The sequence below is a fragment of the Panthera uncia genome, chromosome B1 (assembly GCF_023721935.1).
Source record: "Panthera uncia isolate 11264 chromosome B1, Puncia_PCG_1.0, whole genome shotgun sequence".
Lineage (NCBI taxonomy): Eukaryota > Metazoa > Chordata > Mammalia > Carnivora > Felidae > Panthera > Panthera uncia.
Window position 1 is genome coordinate 9,348,685 of NC_064811.1, and position 9,449 is coordinate 9,358,133.

Genomic DNA, 9,449 nt, shown 5'->3' on the forward strand with positions numbered 1-9,449 from the left:
TTATAGAAATTTGCTTTTCTACTCATCCTTAATGGAAATGATTATGTAACCCAGTTCTGACCAATGAGACAGAAAAGGATATGCTTTGGGAAACATCTGGAGAAGATTTTCCTCCCTGATGAAGAAGAAGAAGAGGAAGAAGAAGTAGAAGAAGATGACGACATGCAGGGAAAAAACATCTCCCCCTCCTTTCCCTTGCTGTTATTATTTGGGTGAGGACATAATGTTTGGAACTGCCTCAACTTGCTTCAGCCCATCTTCCAAGCTTCTTGTCATGGGGCACTTTGGCAATGAATTCCATTACTTGCAGATAGAAACATCCCAACTGGCACAACTACGTTGGCCAAAAACTCGATTTAGTTAAGATCATAAGATCAATTATCGTGTGTGGCTTCATGTGAAAGGAAATTGAGAAGAAAACTTTGCATTTTCCTATCATCAATTTTCGAGACAACTGCCGTGATGGAGAGACCTCACTTATCTGCATATGGATCCATCCCTGGGCAGTGTTGCTACATGAAACAAGCCAATTGCATTATTTTAGTGACCATATTTTATACATCAAGGGCAAGATTCCAGGTTGAAAATTAGATTTGAAGACTTGGAGCCATACTTGTAAATTAAAGAGAAAAAAAAAATTCCTCTTTCAAGCTAACTAGCACTGAAAGCTTCCAGTATGGTGTGTTAACAGTCTGCAGAGACATAGAGCTGATCCATGGGGGAAAAAAAAAAAATGTTTCTGTGGCACCTCCGTAAAACAGCCACAACAGGGCCATAAACTAGGGGAATCTTTTTCGGTGGTCATAAAACCAACAATTTAACAAAATGCTTAAAGAAGAATTCTAGAAATTTCAGGAGATTAGGGTTCTTTAGATATGAAGAAGTGAAAGTACTTACACAAGACAAACCTGACTGCTCTCTGCTACCACCTTCCCAACTAATTTTAAAATACCTTCTGTAGCATCCCTCCCTAACAGATGATAAACCTTGTTGGAATACATCCAGATACAAGGACTTTATCCCCTCATGAAGCAACTCGAACTGTGGACTGATAGGTCTAGTTATTAGAATATTCTTTCTGAGATGAACTGAAGCCCTTCACTATAAATCCCAACTAGTGGTATTGGCTATCTTTTGGAGTAAAACAGATCTCCCCTATTCTAAAAGAAGATCTTCAAATTTACTCATTATGATTACTTACCTGACATATATTAACTGAATGACTACTATGTGCCAGACATTCTCATTACACTGTTTTAAGCAATGAGAGCACCCAAAATACACAAGGGCTCTGCTCCCATGGTCCCTGCAACTTGGTGGAGAGGTATAGTAGACTGAATGGTGACTGTCCTACAGATATCAGGTCCCAATCCCTGGAACCTATAAATATTACCTTGTTCAGAAAAAGTATCTTTCAGAAGTGATTAAGTTAAGCATCTTGAGATGAAGAGATAATCCTGAATTATTGGGTTGGGTCTTAATTGCAATCATACATACCTTATAAAAGAGAGACAGGAAGAAATTTGACCCAAACAAAAAAGAGAAGGCAATGTGACCGCAGAGACAGTAACTAGGATGATAGAGCCCCAAGCCAAGGAATGCCAGCCACCGCCAGAAACTGGCAGGGGCAAGGAAGGAATTCTCCCCATAGAGCCTCTGGAGAGAGTGCAGCCCTGTCCACACTTTGACGCCAGTCTAGTGAATGCGGATTTAGCATTTATGGACTCCAAAGCTATGAGAGAATAAGTGTTGTGTTAAGCCACCGGGTTTATGGTAATTTGTCACAATGGCCACAGGAAGCTAATCCAAGGAGGAACACAGATATTTCATACATCAACAGGAAAATCTTAGTTTCAGGTAAAATAGGTAATAAAACATTCAATGGATAGAGTTAAGAGTAAAAACATAGGAACATTCTATTTATCACCAATTAAGACGAAAAAGTGGTAAGTGAATCAACAAGTAAACTAATTTCAAAACCCCCATGTCTGCTATCATTTTAAATCCAAGAGCCATCCATTCGTTTTCTGTCATCTTTTTAAATATTGCATAATTTTGAAGATGCAGGCCTCAGGATTAAAGCCCAAGTGAGGATAGATTTGGAAACAAAGGTAAAATATTGTTCAGGAAGGCAGAATAATGGCCATGCTTTCCGCTTGGGTGCTGTGGCTGTATTTCTGCTGAAAACGTAAGAAAAATATAGAAATGATCTATAGGCTTTATCGGTCCGTTAAATTCCTAGAGGACATAAATAAATAAATAAATAAATAAATAAATAAATAAAAAGCAAGCCTCTCTTCCTGAAATTCTCTTCTCCCTTGTTTATACACATCTGTACGTGTGTGTTGCAGGTACATGTAACGACCACAGAGATCAAGATACAGTACAATTCAGAATCCCAGCAGGCTCCCTTGTGCTGTCTCTCCGTCCCTACCTCCTCTGCCACTTTGACTTCTAGCACCATAAATTAATTTTACCTGGTTTTGAACTTTATATAAATAGACTCCATATAGTGTGTACTCTTTTGGTATCTGGCTCTATTCACTAAATATAGTCTGTGAGAATCATCCACGGTGCTATGTGCGGCAATAGCTCGTACTTTTTCATTGCTGCATACCATTCCGTTGTGCGAATGAACCACAATTGAGTTATCCACTCCACCATCGATGGACAAATAGATTGTTTCAAGTTTGGGGATATTATGAATAACGCTTCATGTCTCCCTCAAAGAAAACCACAGACCACAAAATAGCACTCTCCTTTCCCACATGCACACAAGTGCTCGCACACACACACACGCACACACACACACACACACACACCAATCGTCCATCTACGTTTTATAGCCTTGAGATGGTTGGAGCATTTAATAATCATGGAGCTGGGTTTTGAGAACACCTTTGTAACATCTAGATGCGTTGATTTGCTTTTGGAGTGGCTCATCTGTCGTATCTAGTGGTCTCCACTGAAACTTCAGTTTTCGCACGGGGGTTTCATTCAGCATCATAAACATGCCAGTTCCACACAAATAAACAGATTGAGCTCATTTTCAACCAAAACCTCCCTGACTGTCTTAAATGGCAGATAATGTTAAACTTCACCCAAAAGAATGAACAATGAGGAAAATTAAGGGAAGAGGCAAGAGATGAAAGGATCACCAGACAACACAATTTTTCCAAAAGACACTATTTACCATTGCAACTATGTCATGCAATACCTAGGAATGTATCTCAAATATGTATAGGGAAAAAAATTATGAAACATTGAAAGACAGTAAATAAACAATAAATGGTGACATATCTCATGTCCATGTATAGAAACATAATACTGGAAATACATCAGTTCTATCACATGACCTACAGTGTAAATGCAACTAATACAATTTTTCATGGAATTTGGAACGATACATATGGAAGGCAAGGATCCAAGAACACGGAAGATATTCCTGGAAAAGAAGAGTAAAGAATTTGCTTTACAGACGTCAAGATTTTGCATCAAGTTATATTAATTAAGATACAGTATATTATTTCAGGGATACACAAATTGACCGTTATAAAAAAAAATGGAGAGCCACAGATAGACTCCCATATTCATGGCACTTTGATATATGGCACAATATATATGGTAGTAGATAAAAGGGTAGGTAGTAGTTAGAAACCATACAGAAAAAGAAATGAAACTGGAATCCTACATCTCATCTGTCTCTCACACACACAATCCCAACGTAATCAAGATTCTAAATGTGAAAATCAAAATTTAAATGATTTGAGGTGCCTATCTTTTCTCATCTTGAGAGAGAAAAGGGTTTCTTGAACAAGACGCAAAGAGTTCATCATAAAAGATGACATGAAGAAAATTACAATAAATTTTAAAACGACTAATGAAAAGATACCATAAAGAAAGTAGAAGGGCATCTGGGTGGTTCAATCAGTTGAGCGTCTGACTTTGGCTCAGGTCATGATCTCACGATTCATGAGTTCAAGCCCCACATCGGGGTCTCTGCTGTCAGCACAGAATCCACTTCGGATCCTTTGTCCCCCCTCTCTTTCTGCCCCTCCCCCGCTCATGCTCTTGTACACTCTTTCTCTCTCTCTCTCTCTCCCTCTCTCTCTCTCTAAAAATAATAAACATTAAAAAAAAAAAAAGAAAGGGAAAGTAGAAGTCACAAACTGGGAGAAGATATTTCCAACACCTAAAACTTAAAACCAGTTGATATCCAGAATCCACAAAGAACTACTAATCAATAGGGAAAAAAAATTCAGTAGAAAAATGAGCACATTCATAAAAAGTTATTTTACAGAAAATGAAACATGGAAAATAAACTTATGCAAAAATGTCCAATCTCCTTAATATAACCGCAGAAACACACACACACACACACACACAAAGAGAGCTCAATGAGATACCATTTCATGCCCAGTACATTGGCAAAACTTAAGAAGTCCAACAAATCTTTATCAGTCAAGGAAAGAGAGACCACATAGTAATGTTATCAGAGAGAATTTAACATAGGGAATTGGTTACATGGTGTTGAAAGACTGAAAAAAAAACCAAAAAGGAAACACTGCAGTAACACCAAGTTAGTCACTCCTGGAGGCAGTTACTACCCCAAGACCCAGAGAATAAAGGGAAGAGGTCAGGAGTTATCATAACATTAAAGCTCGAAGGAAGCCTGGGGCTTTGGGACCCAGACTATTGGCTCACTGCTGCTGTGCTTCAGGGACAGAAAGAACCCAAGTAGCTGAGTCAGAATTCTGAGGACAGAGTTCCACTTGCTGCTACAGGCCATGCATTGGAAGATCTGCACAGGGGACCCCTCCAGAGCTAGAACTCCCCACAGAGGAGAAAAAAACCATTCCACTGCTCTGGTGCCTTTATGTGAGCACAATGAGGCTAATTCTAGGAGTGTGGAAAGAAGTGGGAAACTAGAAATAACCAGCTGCTGCTGCTGAGGTGAAATGTCATTGTTGGAAGAACATTGATAGGAATACGCCAAAAATGGGGAAGAAAAGCTCCTCTGTATCCTCCTACCTTCAAAACTCTAGTACCCCTGCCATTGGCAGAAACTGAAAGGAAGAAAATGAGCAAAAGAACAATGCCGAGTAGAGTACTAGCCCTTATCATACTAAGTCCATAGAGAAGGTGGGGTTGGGGCTTAACAATGATATTAAAACCAGCACAACACCAATTGTTCAGGAGAGTGTGGATCAACAGGAACTTGTACTTTTCTTGTAGAGAGTATATGAAACCACTTTAGAAAACAATTTGTCATTATGTTGTGTAATTAAAGATTTGTATACCCTGTTACCTAGCAATTGCACCCCTAGGTGTGGATCCTGAAAAATCCCATCATGCACCAAGAGAATTGTGCAAGAATTTTCATAGGCTCATTTTCATTTGAGAAATAATCCAGTGCGTCTGGATGGCTCAGTCAATTAAGCATCCAACTCTTGTTTTCAGCTCAGGTCATGATCTCATGTTCCATGAGATTGAGCCTCATGTTGGGTTCTGCACTGGTGGTACAAAGCCTACTTGGGATTCTCTCTTTCCCTCTCACTCTGCCCCTTCCCCATTTGTGTGTGTGCGTGCGCACACTCTCTCTCTCTCTCCCTCTCTCTCTCTCTCAAAATAAATAAACATTAAAAAAAGAAATAATCCAAAATCTTTTGACAGCAAAATGAATAAATCTTGACATACTCACATAAGGAAATATTATATAGGAGGGTAAAATGAATAAAATACAGCTGTGTGGATTAACCTTAGAAACATAATATTGAGTGAAAAAGGCTAATCCCCAAAGACTACATACAGCATGATACCATATTTATAAAGCTCTAAAACAAGAGCTCAAAACTAAGTATATATGCATATATATGTATATACATGATAAAAATTGTCCCCAAAAGATAATAGTAAACATAAAATTCTAGTTAGTGGTAATCTCAAAACGGGAAGATGGATAAGAGAGAAGAGAAACAGTGGGGATTAGGTATTCAACCTAAGAATGGTGTCCTTACCCCCACCCACCCACCAAATTCATGTATTGAAATCTTACCTCCCAAGGTGACTGCATGTGGAGATTAGGGCTTCTAGGAGGTAATTAAGGTTAAATGAGGTCATTGGTGTGGAGTCCTAGGACTGGTGTCCTTATTTTTTTTTTTAATATTTTTTGAAGTAACCCCTACACCCAATGTGGGGCATGAACCCACAACCCCAAGATGCAGAGTTACGTGCTCCACCAATTGAGCCAGCCAGGAGCTCCAGGACTGGTGTCCTTATAAGAAGAGAAAGAGAATGAGAGACAGAGACAGAGAGACAGAGAAAGAGATCTCCCTCCCTACATCTGCACATGCCAAGGAAAAGCCACATGAGGAATGAACGAGACAGCAGCCATCTGCAAGTCAGATAGAGATCCCTCACCAGAAACTGACCTGCTGAGCCTGGGACTTCTGGCCTTTAAAACAGTGAGAAAAAAAAAAAAAAAAAAACTTCTGTTGTTTACATTACCCAGTCTACAATATTATGTTATGGTAGCCCAAGCTGACTAAAAACAGATCAGGAACACAATTTATATCAATATCTAAAAAAAAAATAATAATAAGTAACACCTGCTTAATTTTTAAATACTGAAAAGAGATTAGAACTTCCAGATATTTTTAAAGTATTGTTAAACTACTATAGTTAAACTCATGTGAAAGGGGACCTGGGTGGCTCAGTCGGTTAAGCATCCGACACTTGATTTCGGCGTAGGTCATGATCTCATAATTCGTGGGTTCGAGCCCTGTGTCAGGCTCGACTCTGGCCGTGCAGAGTCTGCTTGGGATTCTCTCTCTCTGCCTCTCTCCTGCTCTCTCTCTCTCTCATAATAAATACACTTAAAAATTGTTTTAAAAATTATATGGAAAATACCCGGGACTAGATAGATGAATTCCTTCAACAGAAAAGTTCAGAAGGGTTGCAATACATAAAGCCATTAAATAAATAGAAAAGGTGGCATCTCTAGTCAGTGGGGAAGACATGTTATTACCCACTAGGTGTTAATTTTCAAAACTGGATGTTTACCTCATCCATTACCCTGAAATGAATTCCACATGAAATTAAAGCATATTCTTTAAATAAAGCCATAACAAACTAGGGGGAAATGGGACAATATTTATAACTTTGGATGGAAATAGTTCCTGTAAGCATCGCATAAAATTCAAGTCAAAAAATTACATACCAATAATTTGTGTACCTAAAACTTTATATATCCATGTGGCAAAAAGCACCATTAGGATCATATAAGCTTCCAGCAACAATAGGTCAGTTAGGACCAATCTTCCCACTGAGGAAAGCTGGAAAAGCTAGCCATAACATTTATTTTAATCTGTTTGAAGTTATCAGAGAGTTACCAAAGATCTAATGGAGAAAGGAAGCCCAAAGAGCAGAAGCCAGCTGTAGGGCCACTCTTCCCAGAAGGTATCTGCTGATTCAAGAGTTGAGTTTGAGGGGCACCTAAGAGGTTCAGTTAGTTAAGCCTCTGACTCTTGGTCTAGGTTCAGGTCATGATCTCACGGTTCTCATGAGATCGAGCCCCTGGTCGGGTTTCAAGATGACAGCACAGGAGCCTGCTTGGAATTCTCTCTCTCTCCCTCCCTCTTTGCACCTCCCCTGCTCTCTCTCTCCCTCTCCCTTAAAATAAATAAACATTAAAGTTGTGTGTTTGTTTGTTTGTTTTTAAGGGAGCACCTGTGTGGCTCAGTCGGTTAAGCTTCCGACTTTGGCTCAGGTTATGATCTCATGGTTTGTGAGTTCAAGCCCCATGTCAGGCTCTTCCCTGACAGTTCAGAGACTGGATGGAGCCCGCTTCAGACTCTGTCTCCCTCTCTCTGCCCCTCTCCCGCTCAATCTCTCTCTCTCTCTCTCTCTCTCTCAAAAAATAAATATTAAAAAAAAATTTTAACAACAACAACAAAAAAGAATTGAGTTGAACAATAGGTAAGTAGTGCTCTCAAGAGCCAGGAACAGAGGTCTGAGCAAACATGAGAGTTAAGCACACATCAGCTCCCATCTTTCTTAAGACACTGAAAAGTTCCATTTTAGAAGTGAGGGTGGTTGAACCAGAAAACAATCATCTCCACAGAAACTAAAGTCAAGTTTTGTGTTATCTCAATCCCTCATTGGACTCAGATGACGGGGGCAGGAGGGGAAGGGGGGGGTGGTTGCTGGTGCCCTTAAGTGAACTACTAGAAGCAAAGCTATAGTCTCTCTGGAGGAATATCAGAGTAGCTCTATAATTTCCCATGATCAATTTCTGACTCTCTGTCAAACACTTAGGATATAAGGAGAAAGACTTTGTGACTAAAACTCAAAAGAAATTATGAGCTACACAAGTATGCCACCGATATCCAGATAATGGAGCTATGCTACAGGGACTTTAGGTAGCTAATATGTGTAAGGGTTTATAGGACAAGATTGAGAATTTTGTTAGGGAGGCGGAAACTAAAAAAAGGACCAAATGGAAAGTAGCAATAAAAGATAGAATAAGTGAAATTAACCCCAAAAGTATGTTGAATAGCAGGTTAGACATAGTTGAAGACAGAATTAACATGGAAGTCAAAAAACAATATCTAGACTGAAGGACACAAAAGCAGTGGGATAGAAAATACAGAGAAGACGATAAAAGACAAATGGACTATGTTCAAAATAAATAATTGCCATTCCAAAAGATAATACCTTTTTTCTCGATTCATCATTCTGGCATTCCAGAACACCGAGACAAGAACACTTTTCAATAAATAACACTGGGCCGATTAGATATTCATATAGAACAAAAATGAATCTTGACTCCTACCTTATGCCATATTCAAAAATCAATTCCAGGCATTTTGTCCCAAGTAAGAAAGTTTTCTGGGTGCCTGGCAGACTCAATCAGTAGAGCATGCGACTCTTGATCCCGAGGTCATGAGTTCAAGCCCCATATTCGATGTAGATCTTTCTTTAAAAAAAATAATAGAAAATAAAATAAAGTAAGAAAGCTTTCAAAAGATTACACAGGAAAGTATTTTCATGATATTGGGCTAGGTGAAGATTTCTTAAAGAAGACACAAGATAAACCAATCTTTAAGGGAAAAGGTAATTAAATGAGTTACATTAACATTTTTAAATTGCGCTCATCAAGGGGCACCTGGGTGGCTCAGTCCATTAAGCGACCAGCCCTTGATTTCCCTTCAGGTCATGATCTCATGGTTCGTGTGACAGAGCCTGTGTTGATAGAGTGGAGCCTACTTGGGATTCTGGGATTCTCTCTCTGTCTCCTTTTCTCTCTGCCCCGCTCCCTTTCTCTCTCTCTCTCTCTCTCTCTCTCTCTCTCTCAAGATAAATAAACATTAAAAAAATAAAATTATGCTCATCAAAACACATCTTTAAGAAAATTAAAAATGAAAACCCAAGAGTGAAAGAAGGTATTT

At 39.1% G+C, this 9,449-nt stretch overlaps 1 protein-coding gene across 1 annotated transcript in view; it reads right to left on the reverse strand.

Annotated features, from left to right (window-relative positions):
* RAB28 (RAB28, member RAS oncogene family) overlaps nucleotides 1–8,924 on the reverse strand; it is a 124,992-nt gene extending 116,068 nt beyond the window's left edge. The window contains exon 1 of the mRNA XM_049630317.1: nucleotides 8,834–8,924. The gene's annotated coding sequence lies outside the window, so the exon portion shown is untranslated. The remainder of the gene's footprint in view (nucleotides 1–8,833) is intronic.
* Nucleotides 8,925–9,449: the final 525 nt, after the last annotated feature.